The following is a 19033-nucleotide window of genomic DNA, read 5'->3' on the forward strand; positions in this document are numbered from 1 at the left end:
ACCCTCAGTCCTCTTTTAAAGGATCCTCACCCATTCTACACCCTTAGGGCCCTGGGTTTCTACCCACTTCTTTGTAACAAGGCGCCTCCATTCCATCTGGACACAGGGGGAGTCCATATGGCTGTCTGCCCCATTTGGGATCCTTCCCTAGCCAGCCCTGTCCCAAAGAAATCTCACCCCACCCACAGCTAACTGAAATGGAAACCTGTCAGACAGGGTAAACAACATCAAGCAACTGTAGTCCTTCCCACTGCAGCCCAAGGGTAGGGGCACTTTTGCAATCACCTTTCTGCTACCCTAAGTAGGCATTCTCTTGTCACATGTATAATGTGCATTTTACTGTTGTTTGGCCTCTGCCCTAAATCCCTCAGCACCCTAGGAAAGGTTTCTCAGCCATTCTCCACCTGACAGTCCTACGGATTTTATCCACTTATTTATTACAAGTGTCTTCGCTGACACCATGTCCGAAGGGGATTCCACATGCCCGTCTGCTCCATGTGGGATTCTTCTTACGGCAAACTTGTAAGAAAGAAATTTCATTCTCCCAGCAGCTAAGGGAAAGGAAATCCTTTCCAACAGGGTTAACACCAGAAATTATTTGTAGTCCCCCGAACTGCAGCCCAGGGGTAGGGGTATTTTTTTTCAGTCACCTTTCTGCCAACCTAAATAGTTATTCTATTCATTAATGCCCAGGCTTGCTTTCATTATATTGGGTCTTCCAATATCTACCCTCAATCCCCTTGTAAAGGTTCCTCACCCATTCTGCACCCGTAGGGCCCCGGTTTGTACTCACTTCTTTGTGATGAGGTACATCCATTCCATCTGGACACAGGGGGAGTCCATGTGACCGTCTGCCTCATGTGGGATCCTTCCCAAGTCAGCCCTGTCCCAAAGAAATCTCACTCTCCCCACAGTTAAGCAAAAATGAATCCTGTCAGACAGGGTAAAAACCATCAAGCACCTGTAGTCCCCCACCTTGCAGCCCAGGGGAAGGGGCACATTTCCAATCACCTTTCTGTTGCCATAAGTAGGGATTCTCTTGATACATGTATAAAGTGCTTTTTACTGTTGTGTGGCCTCTTCCATAAATCCCTCAGCACCCTAAGAAAGGTTTCTCAGCAATTCTCCACCCAATGGGCCTCTGGATTTTGCCTACTTCTTTATTACAAGGGTCTTCCATGACACTGGGCCCAAAGGGGATTCCACATGCCCGTCTGCCCCATGTGGGATCCTTCTTACAGCAGCCTTGTAAGAAAGAAATTTCACTCTCCCAACAGTTAAGCAAAAGGGAAACCTGTCCCACAGGGTAAACACCAAAATCCATCTGTAGTCCCCACCCTGCAGCCTAGGGGTATGGGCATTTTTTTCCAATCACCTTTCTGCTAACCTATATAAGTCATTCCATTCCTTCCTTCCCAGGATTGCTTTCATTATATTGGGTCTTCCAATAATTCTACCCTCAGTCTCCTTGTAAAGGTTCCTCACCCATTTTTCACCCGTAGGGCCCCCGGTTTGTACTCACTTCTTTGTGACGAGGCCCTTCCATTGTATCTGGACATGAGGGGAGTCCATTTGGCAGTCTCCCCCATGTGGGATCCTTCCCAAGTCAGACCTGTACCAAAGAAATCTAACTCTCCCCAAAGTTAACCAAAAGGGAACCCTGTCAGACAGGGTAAACACCATCAAGCAACTGTAGTCCCCCACCTTGCAGCCCAGGGGTGGGGGCATTTTTTTCCAATCACTTTTCTGCTAATCTAAATAGTCATTCTATTCATTAGGGCTCAGTCTTGCTTTCGTTATATTGGGTCTTCCAGTAAGTCTACCCTCAGTCCCCTTGTAAAGTTTCCTCACCCATTCTGCACCCTTAGGGCCCCAGTGTGTACTCATTTCTTTGTGAGGAATCGCGTCCATTCCATCTGGACACAGGGGGAATCTATATGGCTGTCTGTCCCATGTGGGATCCTTCCCAAGCCAGACCTGTCCCAAAGAAATCTCACTCTCCCCACAGTTAACTAAAAGGGAAGCTGGTCATCCAGGGTAAATACCACCAAGCAATTATAATCCCACACCCTGCAGCCCAAGGGTAGGGGCACTTTTCTAATCACTGTTCTGCTGCCCGAAGTAGGCATTCTCTTGCTACAGGTATAAGGTGCTTTTTTACTGTTGTTTGGCCTCTTCCATAAATCCCTCAGCACCCTAAGAAAGGTTTCTCAGCCATTCTCCACCCAATGGGCCTCTGCATTGTACCCACTTCTTTACTACAAGGGTCTTCCATGACACTGTGCCTAAAGGGGATTCCACATGCCCGTCTGCCCCATGTGAGATCCTTCTTACAGCAGCCTTGTAAGAAAGAAATTTCACTATCCCAATAGTTAAGCAAAAGGGAAACCTGTCCCAAAAAGTTAACACCAAAAAACATATATAGTCCCCTACCCTGCAGCCCAGGGGTAGGGGCATTTTTTTCCAATCACCTTTCTCCTAACCTCTATAGTCATTCTATTCATTCCTTCCCAGGCTTGCTTTCATTATATTGGGTATTCCAGGAATTCTACCCTCAGTCTCCTTGTAAAGGTTCCTCACCCATTCTGCACCTGTAGGGCCCCCGGTTTGTACCCACTTCAGTGTGACAAGGCCCGTCCATTGTATCTGGACACGAGGGGAGTCCATTTGTCTGTCTCCCCCATGTGGGATCCTTCCTAAGACAGCTCTGTCCCAAAGAAATCTCACTCTCCCAATAGTTAACCAAAGGGAACCCTGTCAGACAGGGAAAACACCATCAACCAACTGTAGTCCCCCACCTTGCAGCCCTGGGGTAGGGGCATTTTTTTACAATCACCTTTCTGCTAACACATATAGTCATTCTATTCATTCCTTCCCAGGCTTTCTTTCATTATATTGGGTCTTCCAATATCTACCCTCAGTCCCCTTGTAAAGTTTCCTCACCCATTCTGCACCTGTAGGACCCCCAGTTTGTACTCACTTCTTTGTGACGAGGCACGTCCATTCCATCTCGACACAGGGGTGTCCATATGGCCGTCTACCCCATGTGGTATCCTTCCTAAGTCAGTCCTGTCCCAAAGATATCTCAATCTCCCCACAGTTAACCAAAAAGAATCCTTTCAGACAGGATAAACACCATCAAGCAACTGTAGTCCCCCACCTTGCAGCCCAGGGGTAGGGGCATTTTTTTCCAATCACCTTTGTGCTAACACATATAGTCATTCTATTCATTAGGGCTCACTCTTGCTTTTATGATATTGGGTGTTCCAGTAAGTCTACCCTCAGTCCCCTCCTAAAGGTTCCTCACTCATTCTGCAACCATAGGGCCCCCGGTTTGTACCCACTTCTTTGTGACAAGGCCCATCCATTGCATCTGGACATGAGGGGAGTCCATTTGTCTGTCTCCCCCATGTGGGATCCTTCCCAAGACAGCCCTGTCCCAAAGAAATCTCGCTCTCCCCATAGTTAAGCAAAGGGAACCCTGTCAGACAGGGAAAACACCATCAAGCAACTGTAGTCCCCCACCTTGCAGCCCAGGGGTAGGGGCATTTTTTTCCAATCACCTTTCTGCTAACCTAAATTGTCATTCTATTCATTAAGGCTCAGTCTTGCTTTCATTATATTGGGTCTTCCAATATATACCCTCAGTCGCCTTGTAAAGTTTCCTCATCCGTTCTGCACCTGTAGGGCTCACGGTTTGTACTCACTTTTTTGTAACAAGGTTCGTCCATTCCATCTGGACACAGGGGGAGTCCATATGGCCGTTTGCCCCATGTAGCATCCTTCCCAAGCCAGCCATGTCCCAAAGTAATCTCACACTCCCCACAGTTAACTAAAAGGGAACCTGGTCATCCAGGGTAAATACCATCAAGCAATTTTAGTCCCACACCCTGCAGCCCAAGGCTAGGGGCACTTTTCCAATCACTGTTCTGCTGCCCGAAGTAGGCATTCTGTTGCTACAGGTATAAGGTGCTTTTTACTGTTGTTTGGCCTCTTCCATAAATCCCTCAGCACCCTAAGAAAGGTTTCTCAGCCATTCTCTACCCGATGGGCCTCTGCATTGTACCCACTTCTTTATTACAAGGGTCTTCCATGACACTGTGCCTAAAGGGGATTCCACATGCCCGTCTGCCCCATGTGAGATCCTAATTACACGGCCTTGTAAGAAAGAAATTTCACTCTCCTAACAGTTAAGGATAAGGTAAACCTGTCCCAAAAAGTTAACACCCCAAACTATCTGTAGTCCCCACCCTGCAGCCCAGGGGTAGGGTCATTTTTTTACAATCACCTTTCTGCTAATCCATATAGTCATTCTATTTGTTCCTTCCCAGGCTTGCTTTCATTATATTGGGTCTTCCAATAATTCTACCCTTAGCCCCCTTGTAAAGGTTCCTCACCCATTCTGCACCTTTAGGGCTCACGGTTTGTACTCACTTCTTTGTGACGAGGCACATCCATTCCATCTGGACCCAAGGTTGTCCATATGGCCATCTACCCCATGTGCGATCCTTCCCAAGTCAGCCCTGTCCCAAAGAAATCTCACTCTCCCCACAATTAACCAAAAAAGAGCCCTGTCAGACAGGGTAAACACCATCAAGCAACTGTAGTCCCCCACCTTGCAGCCCTGGGGTGGGGGCATTTTTTTCCAATCACCTTTGTGCTAATCTAAATAGTCATCCTATTCATTAGGGCTCAGTCTTGCTTTTATGATATTGGGTCTTCTAGTACGTCTACCCTCAGTCCCCTCCTAAAGGTTCCTCACTCATTCTGCAACCATAGGGCCCCCGGTTTGTACCCACTTCTTTGTGACAAGGCCCGTCCATTGCATCTGGACATGAGGGGAGTCCATTTGTCTGTCTCCCCCATGTGGGATCCTTCCTAAGACAGCCCTGTCCCAAAGAAATCTCACTCTCCCCATAGTTAAGCAAAGGGAACCCTGTCAGACAGGGAAAACACCATCAACCAACTGTAGTCCCCTACCTTGCAGCCCAGGGGTAGGGGCATTTTTTTCCAATCACCTTTCTGCTAACACATATAGTCATTCTATTCATTCCTTCCCAGGCTTTCTTTCATTATATTGGGTCTTCCAATATCTACCCTCAGTCCCCTTGTAAAGGTTCCTCACCCATTCTGTACCTGTAGGGCTCACGGTTTGTACTCACTTCTTTGTGATGAGGCACGTCCATTCCATCTGGACCCAGGGTTGTACATATGGCCATCTGCCCCATGTGCGATCCTTCCCAAGTCAGACCTGTCCCAAAGAAATCTCACTCTCCCCACAATTAACCAAAAAAGAGCCCTGTCAGACAGGGTAAACACCATCAAGCAACTGTAGTCCCCCACCTTGCAGCCCTGGGGTGGGGGCATTTTTTTCCAATCACCTTTGTACTAATCTAAATAGTCATTCTATTCATTAGGGCTCAGTCTTACTTTCACTTTATAGGGTCTTCCAATATCTACTCCCAGACCCCTTGTAAAGGTTCCTCACCCAATCTGCACTTGTAGGGCCCCCAGTTTGTACTCACTTCTTTGTGACGAGGCACGTCCATTCCATCTCGACACAGGGGTGTCCATATGGCCATCTGCCCCATGTGGGATCCTTCCCAAGTCAGCCCTGTCCCAAAGAAATCTCACTCTCCCTACAGTTAACCAAAAAAGAGCCCTGTCAGACAGGGTAAACACCATCAAGCAACTGTAGTCCCCCACCTTGCAGCCCAGGGGTGGGGGCATTTTTTTCCAATCACCTTTGTGCTAACACATATAGTCATTCTATTCATTAGGGCTCACTCTTGCTTTTATGATATTGGGTCTTCTAGTAAGTCTACCCTCAGTCCCCTCCTAAAGGTTCCTCACTCATTCTGCAACCATAGGGCCCCCGGTTTGTACCCACTTCTTTGTGACAAGGCATGTCCATTCCATCTTGACACAGGGATGTCCATATGGCCGTCTGTCCCATGTGGGATCCTTCCCAAGTCAGCCCTGTCCCAAAGAAATCTCACTCTCCCCACAGTTAACCAAAAAAGAGCCCTGTCAGACAGGGTAAACACCATCAAGCAACTGTCGTCCCCCACATTACAGCCCAGGGGTGGGGGCATTTTTTTTCGAATCACCTTTCTGCTAACACATATAGTCATTCTATTCATTCCTTCCCAGGAATTATCATTATATTGGGTCTTCCAATATCTACCCTCAGTCCCCTTGTAAAATTTCCTCACCCATTCTGCACCTGTAGGGCCCCTGGTTTGTACTCACTTTTTTGTGACAAGGCGTGTCCATTCCATCTGGACACATGGGTGTCCATATGGTCGTCTGCCCCATGTGGGATCCTATCCAAGTCAGCCCTGTCCCAAAGAAATCTCACTCTCCTCACAGTTAACCAAAAATTAACCCTGTCAGACAGGGTAAACACCATCAAGCAACTGTAGTCCCCCACCTTGCAGCCCAGGGGTGGGGCATTTTTTTCCAATCACCTTTCTGCCAACCTAAATAGTTATTCTATTAATTAGTGCCCAGGCTTGCTTTCATTATATTAGGTCTTCCAATATCTACCCTCAATCCCCTTGTAAAGGTTCCTCACCCATTCTGCACCCATAGGGCCCCTGATTTGTACTTTTCCTTGTGACAAGGCGCGTCCATTCCATCTGGACATTCAGGAGTCCATATGGCTGTCTGCCCCATGTAGGATCCTTCTGAAACCAGCCCTTCCCCAAAGAAATCTTACTCTCCCCACAGTTTACCAAAAGGGAACTCTGTCATACAGGGTAAATACCATCAAGCAACTGTAGACCCTCCTTGCACCCCAGGGGTAGGGGCATTTTTTTACAATCAACTTTCTGCTGCCCTAAGTAGGCATTCTCTTGCTACATGTATAAGGTGCTTTTTGCTGTTGTTTGGCCTCTTCCATAAATCCCTCAGCACCCTAAGAAATTTTTTTCAGCCATTCTCTACCTGATGGGCCTCTGGATTTTGCCTACTTCTTTATTACAAGGGTTTTCCATGACACTGGGCCCAAAGGGGATTCTACATGCCCGTCTGCCCCATTCGGTACCCTTTTTATAGCAGCCTTATAAGAAAGAAATTTCACTCTCCCAACAGTTCAGAAAAAGGAATTCCTGTCCCACAAGGTAAAAACTAAAAGAATCTGTAGTCTCCCACCCTGCAGCCCACGGGTAGCAGCATTTTTTCCAATCACATTTCTACTTACCTAAATAATCATTCTATTCATTAGGGCTCAGCCTTGCTTTCATTATATTGGGTCTTCCAGTCATTCTAAACTCAGTCCCCTCATAAAGGTCCTCACCCATTCTGTAACCCTAGGGCCCCCAGTTTGTACCCACTTCTTTGTGACAAGGCCCGTCCATTACATCTGGACACAGGGGGCGTCCTTATGGTAGTCTGCCCTATGTGGGATCCTTCCCAAGCTAGCCCTGTCCCAAAGAAATCTCACTCTCCCCACAGTTAACCAAAAGGGAACCTGGTCATCCAGGGTAAACACCATCAAGCAGCTGTAGTCCCCCACCCTGCAGCTCAAGGGTAGGGCCACTTTTCCTATCACATTTCTGCTACCCTAATTAGGTATTCTCTTTGTTCAAGTATAAGGTGCTTTTTCCTGTTGTTTGGCCTTTTCCTTAAATCCCTCAGCACCCTAAGAAAGGTTTTTCAGCCATTCTCCACCCAATGGGCCCCCGGATTGTACCCACTTCTTTATTACAAGGGACTTCCATGACACCGAGGGTGAAGGAGATTCTACATGTCTGTCTGCTCCATGTGGGATCCTTCTTACAGCAGCCTTGTAAGAAATAAATTTCACTCTCCCAACAGTTAAGCAAAAGGGAAACCTGTCCCACAGGGTTAACACCAAAAACCATCTGTAGTACCCACCCTGCAGCCCAGGGGTAGGGGCATTTTTTTCCAATCACCTTTCTGCTAACCTCTATAGTCATTCTATTCATTCCTTCCCAGGCTTGCTTTCATTATATTGGGTCTTCCAATAATTCTACCTTCAGTCTCCTTGCAAAGGTTCCTCACCCATTTTTCAAACCCTGGTTTGTACCCACTTCTTTGTGCCAAGGCCCATCCATTCCATCTGAATATAGGGGGAGTCCATTTGGCTGTCTCCCCCATGTGGGATCCTTCCCAAGCCAGCCCAGTCCCAAAGAAATCTCACTCTCTCCACAGTTAACCAAAAGGGAACCCTGTCAGAGAGGGTAAACACCATCAAGCTACTGTAGTCCCCTACCTTGCAGCCCAAGGGTAGAGGCACTTTTCCAATCATCATTTCTGCCCTAAATAGTCATTCTATTCTTTAGTGCCCAGGCTTGCTTTCATTATATTGGGTCTTCCAATATCTATCCTCGCTCGCCTTGTAAAGGTTCCTCACTCATTTTGCACCCATATAGCCCCTGGTTTGTACTCACTTCTTTGTGACAAGGTGCGTCCCTCCCATCTGCACAAAGGAGGAGTCCATATGGCCATCTGCCCCATGTGGGATCCTTCTGAAACCAGACCTTTCCCAAAGAAATCTCACTCTCCCCACTGTTAACTAAAAGGGAACCTGGTCATCCAGGGTAAACACCATCAAGCAACTGTAGTCCCCCACCCTGCAGCCCAAGGGTAGGGGCACTTTTCTAATCATCTTTCTGCTGCCCTAAGCAGGCATTCACTTGCTACATGTATATGGTGCTTTTTACTGTTGTTTGACCTCTTCCATAAATTCTTCAGCACCCTAGGAAAGGTTTGTCAGCCATTCTCCACCCAATGGTCCCCCTGATTGTACCCACTTCTTTATTACAAGGGCCTTCCATGACACTGAGGGAGAAGGGGATTCCACATGCCTGTCTACCCCATGTGGGATCCTTCTTACAGCAGCCTTGTAAGAAAGAAAATTTCAGTCTCCCAACAGTTAAGCAAAAGGGAATCCTGTCCCACAGGGTTAACACCAAAAAGCAACTGTAGCACCCCACCTTGCAATAAAGGCTCATGTCATTTTTTTTTTCCAATTACCTTCCTGCTATTCTAACTACTCCTTCTATTAATATGTTCACAGGCTTCCTTTGACTATTTTTTGACCTCAAAAATAACATTCTCAACCCTCTTTGAAATGTTGGTCACAAAATCTCCTAATGTTGAGCCCCTGGTTTTTTCCCACTTCTTTGTGACAAGGCCTGTCTATTCTATCAGGAGAGAGGGGAATTCACATGTCTGTCTCTCCATGTGATTTCCTTCCTAAGGCAGCCCTGTTGCAAAGAAAACTCATTCTCCCAAGAGTTAACCAAGAGAGAACCTTTTCTGCAGGTAAGCACCATTAAGCATCTGTAGTCCCCAACCTTGTAGTCCAGGGGTGGGGGCATTTTTTTCTACTCACCTGTTTGCTAACCTACATAGTCATTCTATTCATAAGCACCCTCGCTTGCTTTCATTACATTTAGTGTTCCAATAATTCTACCCTCAGTACTGTAGTAAAGATTTCTCACCATTTCTTTACCCTTTTGTCCCCTGGTTTGTACTCACTTCTTTTTGACAAGGCCTGTCTATTCCATCTGGACAGAGGGGGAGTCCACATGGCTGTTTCCCCCATGTGGGATTCTTCCTAAGCTAGCCCTGTGGCAAAGAAATCTCTCTCTCCCAACTGTTAACCAAAAGGGAACCCTGTCTGACCCAGTAAACACCACCAAACATATGTAGTCCCCCACCTTGCAGCCTAGGGGTAGGAATATTTGTTTCCAATTAACTTCCTGCTATCCTAACTACTCTTGCTATTAATGTACACACAAGCTTCCTTTTACTATTCTTTGACCTCTAAAACAAAGTCCTCAGCACCCTAGAAAATGTTTCTCACAAAAACTCTACCTGATGGTCCCTTGGCTTGTATCCACTTCTTTCTGACAAGGTTGGTCCATTCCTTCTGGACAGATGGGGAGTTCACATGGCTCTCTGCCCCATGTGGCATCCTTCCTAGCCATCTCTGTAGCAAAGAACCTTTAATGCCCTAGCAGTTATCTAAAAGAGGACCCTGTCTTACCAGGTAAACACCATCATGAACCCATATTCCTGCACCTTCCAGCCTTGTGATGGTGACAGATTTTTCTAATTATCTTTCTGATTTCTGGGGAGGCTTCCCTTCTTTCTTCTTTAACCTTCAACACACAAACCTCAGTACCCTACTAAAATTTCCTTTGTCATTCTTCCCCTGAGAGCCCATGTTTTGTAACTAATTCTTCATTTCATAGCCTTCCATTTCACTGGGACCATGACAGAATCCTTGTGGAGGTGTGCTACCATATGTGATCTTTCCTAAACCAGCCCAGTAGCAAACTAAATTCACTCCCCCAAACATTCACATAAAGTGAACTCTTTCTGATGGTGGTCAACCACATAAAGCAACTGTAGTCCCTCTCCTGGCAGCCCCTTTTCAATGTGTATTTTCTAATCACCTTTCCAGTATCCTAAATTGTCCCCATATTGATTCATAGAGAGGTTTTCTTTCTCTCTCTTTTTCCCTCCACCAGACAACTCCCAGCATCAAGAGAAAGTTTTCTCAGCCATTCCTCTCCTGCAAGGCCACTGATTGGTACCCACTTCTTTGTTACATGGGGCTTTCTTTCTACCAAAATCAAGTGGGCATCTTCCACCCTGTATGATTCTCCTTGAGCCAAATTTTTGAAAGAAATTTCATTCTCCCAATAATTAAATAGAAGCAAACCATCTCCGATAGAGTGAAAAGCATCATGCACCTGTGGTTCTCCACCTCTCACCCCAGGACTTTGGGCCTGCTTTCTAATCATCTTTCTTATATCCTTAGGAGTCCTTCCAGTGATTCTCATGGAGGTTTTCTTGCTCTCTTGTTTTTGCCTCCAACATGCAACCCTCAACCTCCTTACAAAGATTTCTCAGCCATTTTCCATCTGCAAGTTGTTGGTTTCTTTCCACTTCTTTGTTATACGAGGCTTCTATTCCACCAGCATCAAGAACGGATCTATATGGGTGTCTGCCCTTATGTATGGTGCTCCTTAAAGTGGCCCTGTACCACAGAAACTTCTCTTTCCCAACAGCTAGACAAAAGGGAACCGTCTCTGTCAGGGTAGGTACCACACTACATTCTCATTCCCCATCTCACAGCCTGTGGTGGTGGTTTGGCTTCTTTTCATTGTTGTCCTGTCCTTAGTGCCCACTCAATCTCAGGCCAAAAATATCAGTTTTATCTTTCTCATTTCTTTCTTCTATGCAAAATTCTCACACAGACACACATTAAAACATACACACAGATAAGGAAGAACTGAGTCACACACAGTGACACAGAACAAAGTGTGCTGTACAGACCCTTTTTTGTTAGACATTCCAATCCCAGAATAGGCCCCAATTCTTTGCCAGGGACAGCTTCCATTCTATTGCCATGCAGGTAGAATGGGCATGGGATATCACCAGCAGCTGTTTTGCTCCTTGCCTGGGCTTTCTGGTCCAGAAAACCCACTTAATCCAGAGTCAGCTCAAAGGTGAGCCTGTCTTCTTGGGCAGGCACCCAATTTCACTCATTGCTTCCCTTCTCTAAGCACAGATGTCTGGGAACTCACTTGCTATCCTGCTCTCTGGAGATCAAGTAGGGTAGTGGTATTTAGTCATAATATCTAGGAAGGGCTTCTCATATCATTCCTCACTTGCAGGCTTTTGATCACTGTATGGTCACAAGTTTATATGCCATTCCCCTCTTGAAGTATATCCCCATTTGTTTTTCTAGCTTTTCAAGTTAGGGTGGGCTTTACATTGTGATCAAAGTAGGATGAACATGGGGCTCCACCTCCATATAATTACCTCTTTGCATTTGCCCTACAGTAAAGACCAGACATCACCAGTGAGTTCCAAAATGACGCTGTTTGTCAAGGAAGGCACCACTTTTCACCAGTGTCCCAGCTCTGAGCATAGAGATTGGGCCCATCATGCTAACCTGCTCTCTGAGGCCAAGGAGGGTCTTGATATCTAATGAGAGGACAAGTCTTCTCTCTCCATTGGTTAGTGGCCAGTATATCAGCAGTAGTACATGGTTCTTGACTGTTCAACCATTTACCAGCATCAGTCTCCTTCTTTTCTTTCCAGTACTTGGCTAGTCACGGCATTCACTCCACCCAGGGCAAGGGTGAAGGAGCACTGGGCTGCCATCCAATGTACCTTGCTCCTTCCTGGGACTCTATAGGCAAGAAAACTCACTGCAACAGCAAGCTGCTTAACAGTACCCCTGTTTACCAGGGCAATTTCCATTTTGCACATTGTTTTTTAGTTGTCATTTTTTTAGGATCTGAATTAATTCTTCAATATGGTATTCTTCATTACATGTTACCTCTTCTCTTTACTCTTTCTTAGACATCATTTTCAGTAGTTTTACAACTTTTGTCATTTATGTACTATCTTAGTATTATAATTTGGCTCTTTTCTTTCACTCACATTGAACCATGCCTTTTCATACAGAAATATAATTAGGTATTAGTTTTCCAGTTGTATATCACTGTCTGACTGGTGGTTCAACACTGGAGTCAAAATATGAGTTTGCTTTTAAATGCTTAATGTTTCTTTAAAATTGTATACTTTGTGGATAGAGCCCAACCCCAGGAGTGAGGAGAACCTGTGTTCAAATCCTGCCTTAGATACTTACTAGCTATGTGACCCTGGGCAAGTCACTTAACCATGACTATTTCAAAAATAAATTAGAAGAAAAAAAAAGAAAATTGTGTACTTCAAATGTTTATCTTTTCTATTACCCACTTCTTTATAACTTTCTTTGTTCAATAGAATATTAAAAACAATATCTGATTTGTACTTTACTGATTTCTGAATCACATATCCTCACAGTTGAAATTTTACAATCCACTCCCAAAGCTAAAGTGATTCCAATACCTGCCCCTCCCCCCCTTACTCAAAGGTTCTTCTTCTCAAGACAATATAGCTGACATGTTTCATTCTTCTAACTCTGGAACTATGTTTTTGTTCATTTGAGTTCTCTTAATTTCAGTCTTTCTTTTGTTTTTTTTTCCGCCAATCATTTCATTTTTCCTATTTTTTAACTTTTGCTAAATTCACCATGCATCATCTCATATAAATCTTTTCATGGTACTCAGAATTCTCCATACTCACACTTTATTTCAGTACAATACATCCTTCATATCAATGCATCCTTTATTTCAGAACAATTTCATTAGCATAGTATTGACACTGGTTTGTTTAGCCATATTTGAGCTAAAGGGCACTTGGGTTGTTTCTTTTTCTTTGCTACAAAGTATATTTACCTCACCTAGTTCAATTTAACAGGAACCATTTCTAATACCCCTGCTTTACAGATGATAAATTTCAAGTGTTGAGAGGTCCAAAGTTGTGTTGAATTGGTATAAAGGAATGCTTTAGGGTTATTCATTTCATTGGGAGCCTAGAAAAATGGAATTGGGAGACTTTGGTATGTCATAATTCAACTGAAGTTTCCTGAGATCTAAGTTCTATGAGCTCAGCTATGTTACATAGCCCTACTTCAGGACAAGAGAGCATCTAAGCCGTGCCAATCCTTTGTCATCTTATTAGGCATAAGGCTTTACAATCTCAGAAAACCTTTCCCCTCAATGTTTCACAACCTTAATTGTTAATAACCTCAACTTTTGTTCCAAATAACCTCAAACCATTTCCCTTTAAATTGTTCTCTAAAATGGAAATGAAGATTTGTGAAATCTATCTTCATAGACTTGAATTCCATTAGCAAATTATTCCCCAGTATTTTCTTGTCCAGACTAAGCAAGACCCATCACTTTTTTCAACCCGGTGCTGTTCTCCTCATGTTCTCATACTCCTTTAAAGTAAAGGCCCACAAAAAAAGTAATTTTCATCTCTGAATAAGGCCTGATCAATATGGAATATAGTTGAGAAAGCCTTCCTTTCTAGCTTTTGCATGTGGCAATGTAGTACGCGCTTAATGGTTTGCACATAGTAGGTACTTAATAAATGTTGCACGGAGTAGGTGCTTTCAAATATTGCACATCATAGGCATTTAATAAATTGCACGGAGTAGGTGCTTAATCAGTGTTTGTTAAATTGAGAGAAAAACATCGTCCATGATCGATCTTTCCCTCGTAGTACCTCACATCGCACTTTGTTTTCACTTCTTTCACAATTCTTGCTGTCCCTTTTTTCTTATCATAGTTATTCTCATATATATCATATTTTTATTAGATTGTACACTTGAGGGCAAGAACTATCTATCTTAGTATCTACCCACCAAATTGCTCTGCTACATAAATACTACTGTATTGGCTTAATCAATGTTTAATTTTTGATTTGAGTAAGATTGTTTCCTTATCAATGCTTCCTAACACCATGTTAGGATGCCTGTACTGCACGATTAGCACCTTATTATATATTATTCTGTAATATCTTGTAGCATTATTTTGAGAAAAGCAAAGAGCTTCACATACTATAAAACACTGTGTGCGTGCTATTATTGTTACTACATTGTTCTTTTCTAGTTGCTTTTATCATATAATTTAGCACTTTACTGTATTAGTGTATCATGCTGTCATGTAATCTACTAATGTTATTTTGTGTGTATATCTTATTTCTCCAAATAGATTGTAAGCATAGGCAATGGCTATGTATACTTTGCAAATAGCATATACTCAATAAATGCTTATTGAATGATTATTTGACTGAATGATTCATCTTTGATTTAGGGGACTTCAGACAGGGGATAAACAATACCTTTCTTGGTGCAAATCCTTTCATAATGGACATATCATGCAATCTGCCAGACTGCTGCTTCCAGGGGTTAAGATACAAGGATGATTCTTTGTTTGAATAAGTCTCCCATGGAGTGATCTCTTGCTATCTTCCCATTACTTCCCTGTTCAATTATTACCAAGTAGAAGAATCAACATCACCTTGGTAAATTTCTTGAAATCATTATAGTATTAGTGCTTTTTTGATAAAGAGATGTACAAGAGTAGACCTACATGAGGAACCAAGGTTATGAAATGTATTGGGAGTAGGGAATCAGACCTGACTCTATACCTTGGATAGGGTAGAGCAGGGAGAGAAGCAGGCAGGGAAGGAAAGGGTAGGTGTCAACGGAAAGAATTTGTAGGCATTTCAGAATTTGAAAAAGAGAAACTTGGGTGGCAGAAAGTAGAATAGAGGCTATTCCAGGTCTATCCCCCAGGTGTTAAGTGCCAACATGAGTTTGTGCAGGCGCCTGGCTGTGAGGTAAGGATTCTCAGGCTTCTATCAAATGAGGAAGATTTTTAGCTGACTGATAACTTGATGTCAGTCAGCAATGTGGTAGGGCATCTGAAAAGGCTAATATAAAACTAGGCTGCAGTGGTAGATGTATAGCACTCAGAGGGAGGGAAGATCTGCTCCTCTGTAGTCTGCTCTGGGCTGGTCCTATATGGAATATGGTGTTCAGTTTTAGGGACTAAAGGTTAGGAAGGACATTCACAAATTGGCCAAAGAAGGGCAATCAGGATGGGAGAGGGGATTCAAAATCATGATATATGTCACAAAAAAGCTTTTCACAGAATGTCTTTCCCAGTAGAGGGAATGGGGGATGTTGAGCTCAGTGACGGTAAGCCTGAAATACAGCTTTCAGACCAAAACAACAAAACACATCATCACTTGTCCCCTTTCGGATAGATTTTGTCTAGCTTCATAGATGATACAAGGTAAGCTTTATGAAGATAAACATATATGCACCACTGAAGCTTTTGACTGTTTTTTGAAGGAGGCATAACCTTAAGGAGAAAGGAGGTAAAAAGCAGGACCAACCAGCACAACCAAGCTGCTGCCAGCATCTTGGCCCTGGCCATTCACATCCATGCTCTCCTTCACATGACACTGATTCTTGACACTGTGGTCTGACCAGGAAACATCAACTCAAAGAATAATGTAAAGTTACTGCATTAAATACATACTTTTTCTGTAAATTGGGTATGAGGGCAGTTCCTGCCACTAAATCATTTTGTTGTGGCCCAGATGTATTCATACTCGAAATTGTTTTGGACACTCTTCTGGAATATGTTGAAGGAAACCAGGGATGTTTAGCCTGGAAGGAGAAAAGATGTATGAGGGAATATGAAACTGTCTTCATGTACCTAAAGGCAAAGCATGTGGAAGACCACAGGATCATAGATTTACAGATGATGAAACTGGGACACCCATTTCACAGAAGGGGAAAATGTGACCCTAGAAGATGACTTACCCAAGGTCACAAAGGTGATAAAAGAAAGAGGGTCTGCAATGTGCTTCACATACACAGTCCCATTTAATCCTCAAAAATCTTGTATAGTAAGTTCTATAACTATCAACAGCCTCATTTTACAGCTGAAGAAAATTAATACCTTTTCCCATGATCAAAAGCTAGTGAATCTGAAGATTCACGGGATTCAAGCCTGAGCTCTTCTTGCCCCCCAGGCCAGCTCTCTGTCCAATGACACTGCCCAATCACAGAATCCTAGATTGAGAGCTGGAATTAACTTTAGAGGTCATCTCAGTCAATCTTCTCCTTCTATACAGGGGGTCTGAGGCCTAGAGATGTTAAGTGACTTGTTCTTGGTCATGTAGATAATAAGTGACTGAACCAGGAATCAAATCAAGGTCCTATAACTTCATATGCAACAATCTTTATACAGAACCAATATGCCTCTTGATAAAGGTAAAACAACCTTTTTTTGTTGGGCCCCAGGAGGCATGACTAGGGCCAATTGCGGGGGGTGGGGAGCAGTAAGTGACTGGGTGTCAGACCTTGGTTCAATAAAGAGGAAAAACTCCCTAATTATTCAGAGCAGTCCAATGACAAAGTTGGCTGCATCTGTAGGTGTGCCCTGTCCTTGGAGCTGTGTCCAGGCAGGGGTTGAATGACCTTGTCAGGAATGGTGTAGAGAGGAGGGATGGGGTCTAGAGTTCCTCCAAATTCTGAGATTATGTGATTTTATCAGGACCTAAAATTATGGAATACAAAGCTAGGGGTCTTTGTTCCCCTGAGGAAGAGCTTCTAGTACAAACCACTTACAGTCACAAACCCACATTTTAAGAATCCTAAATTTTAGTGACTGGCCTGCTTTCTAAAGCCAGGTCTAGACTGCCAAGAATAGTGGCAAAGCTACTTTTATTAACTGTCACCTCTACTCCCTGAGCTCCTAGGAAAAGCAAAACAAAACAAACAGCAACCACCAGAATGGCTGGGTAACCTTCACAGGGAGCTCCAGAATGCCAAAGGACAGAGAGCTGGGCCTAGAATCTTCTCTGAGTTAGGGTCACTGGGAAGAGTTCTGCAGTTAAGTCCCAGCAGATGAGCAGCAGTGAGATATAAGAGTTAAGGGAGGGAAAAGGAAGGAGCATTAGCACACACAGAGCTTGCCATCAGATGGAGAGACAGAGTCAAAACTAAAAACCATACCAGCCACACCATAGAAGACAGCAAGCATAGCATTCTGGAATCAACTAGACGTCAGTTGTTACAGGTACTGGGACAGAGATGAAGCATCCAGGGAATGTCACCCTGAATTTACATATATGTGCGCATTTGTATCCTTCCTCTTAGAACACAAACATCTTAAGGGCAGGGATACTAGCATCAAGTGGTGCCGTGGAGGGAAAGCTAGCTTTCAGATCAGAGGGGCTAGGTTCATATACCTCCTCTGATACTTACTACCCATATAACATCAGCAAAATTGCCTAACTTTTCTGTCCCTCAGTTTCCTCATCTATAAAATGAGGGGCCTGCACTGTTAGCCCTGAGGTCCCTTCCACCTTTATCTAGATTTCTTATCCTATGATCTTTGTACGTAGTATATGCTTAATAGACATTTGTTTAACCTTTGGAAGATTTTAAGAACTCCAATCAATGAAATGATCAACCATCCTTCCATAGAACAATGAAGCATGTTACCTACCTCTCAAAATAAAGGTAATGGACTCAAGAGGAAGAAGGAGACATTTTTGGACAAGATCCATTAATGTGGCAATTCGTTTTGACTATGCATTGTTTCAGGATTTTCTTTTTCTTTATTCCATTTTGGAGGCAGATGGGAGGGAGAAGGGGGCCTGGATAGAAAAGAAAATACAAGAAACACTAGAAGAAAGCACAAACAAGCTAGACAGCTTTGAAAGTTACGTGTTGAACTTATATGTTTTAAATGAGAGCAAAGTCTATGTAATGGACATTCACTGTTTTACATACGATCTTTTCTTTCTGCTCTAAAATGTACGTAGAAATGCTCACTTGATTTGGTTTCTGTTAAGTTTGTAGTAAAAACTAAATTAAATTAAAATTTAACACAATGTTTATTGAATTGAATTAAAGAAACCTGAAGGCAAAGTCCTGATTAGGGTGGGGTTTTTCACTAGGACACCAAAATTCATTGGCCCATACCCCACTTGGATTGCTACAGCAGCCACCAACTCATTTTAGTACCTAGTTAGAAAGAATAATGAGATAAAGTAAATCTACCAGACTAGTCAGTCAGTGGAAAGAGTGCAGGGCTTGAAGTTGGGAAGACTCATCTTTGTGAGTTCAAATCTTCACTAGCTGTGTGACCCTGGGCAAGCCAATTAACCCTGTTTGCATCAGTTTCCTCCACTGTAAAATGAGCTGGAGAAGGAAATGGCAAACCACTCCAGTGTCTCTGCTAGGAAAACACCAGATGGGTTCATGAAGAGTTGAACATGACTGAAAATGACTCAACAAATGTGCCAGTCATTATGCTTAGACTGGGGACACGGGCAGAAGTACAAGACAGTCCCAGGCCTCAAGGAGCTCACACAGTCTGACTACCCACCTACATCTTAGGGTTCCTCCTCTCCCTATACCCTCCTTGCCAGACAACCTACCCCCTCCCTCCTCGGGATATTTCTTCATTTCTTGCCATCATTCATATTTTGTGTGCCCTTTACCCCTAAAGACAGATGGATGGATGGATGGATGGATGGATGGATGGATGGAGGGAGGGAGGGATGGAGGGATAGATGGATGGATGGATGGATGGATGGATGGATGGATGGATGGATGGAT

At 43.8% G+C, this 19033-nt stretch overlaps 1 protein-coding gene across 6 annotated transcripts in view; it reads left to right on the forward strand.

Moving 5' to 3' along the window:
* URI1 (URI1 prefoldin like chaperone) overlaps positions 1-19033 on the forward strand; it is a 133652-nt gene that overhangs the window by 20602 nt on the left and 94017 nt on the right. The window contains exon 4 of one of the 6 annotated variants that reach the window (XR_011167292.1): positions 11830-14668. The exons of 4 other annotated variants lie outside the window; for them this stretch is intronic. The gene's annotated coding sequence lies outside the window, so the exon portion shown is untranslated. Of the gene's footprint in view, positions 1-11829; positions 14669-19033 lie in introns of those variants that run through there. One more of the 6 variants, XR_011167293.1, reaches the window with a different exon arrangement.

Source organism: Petaurus breviceps, unplaced genomic scaffold (genome assembly GCF_028583685.1).
Source record: "Petaurus breviceps papuanus isolate PSGF00001 unplaced genomic scaffold, PetGlider_PUasm1.0 171, whole genome shotgun sequence".
NCBI lineage: Eukaryota > Metazoa > Chordata > Mammalia > Diprotodontia > Petauridae > Petaurus > Petaurus breviceps.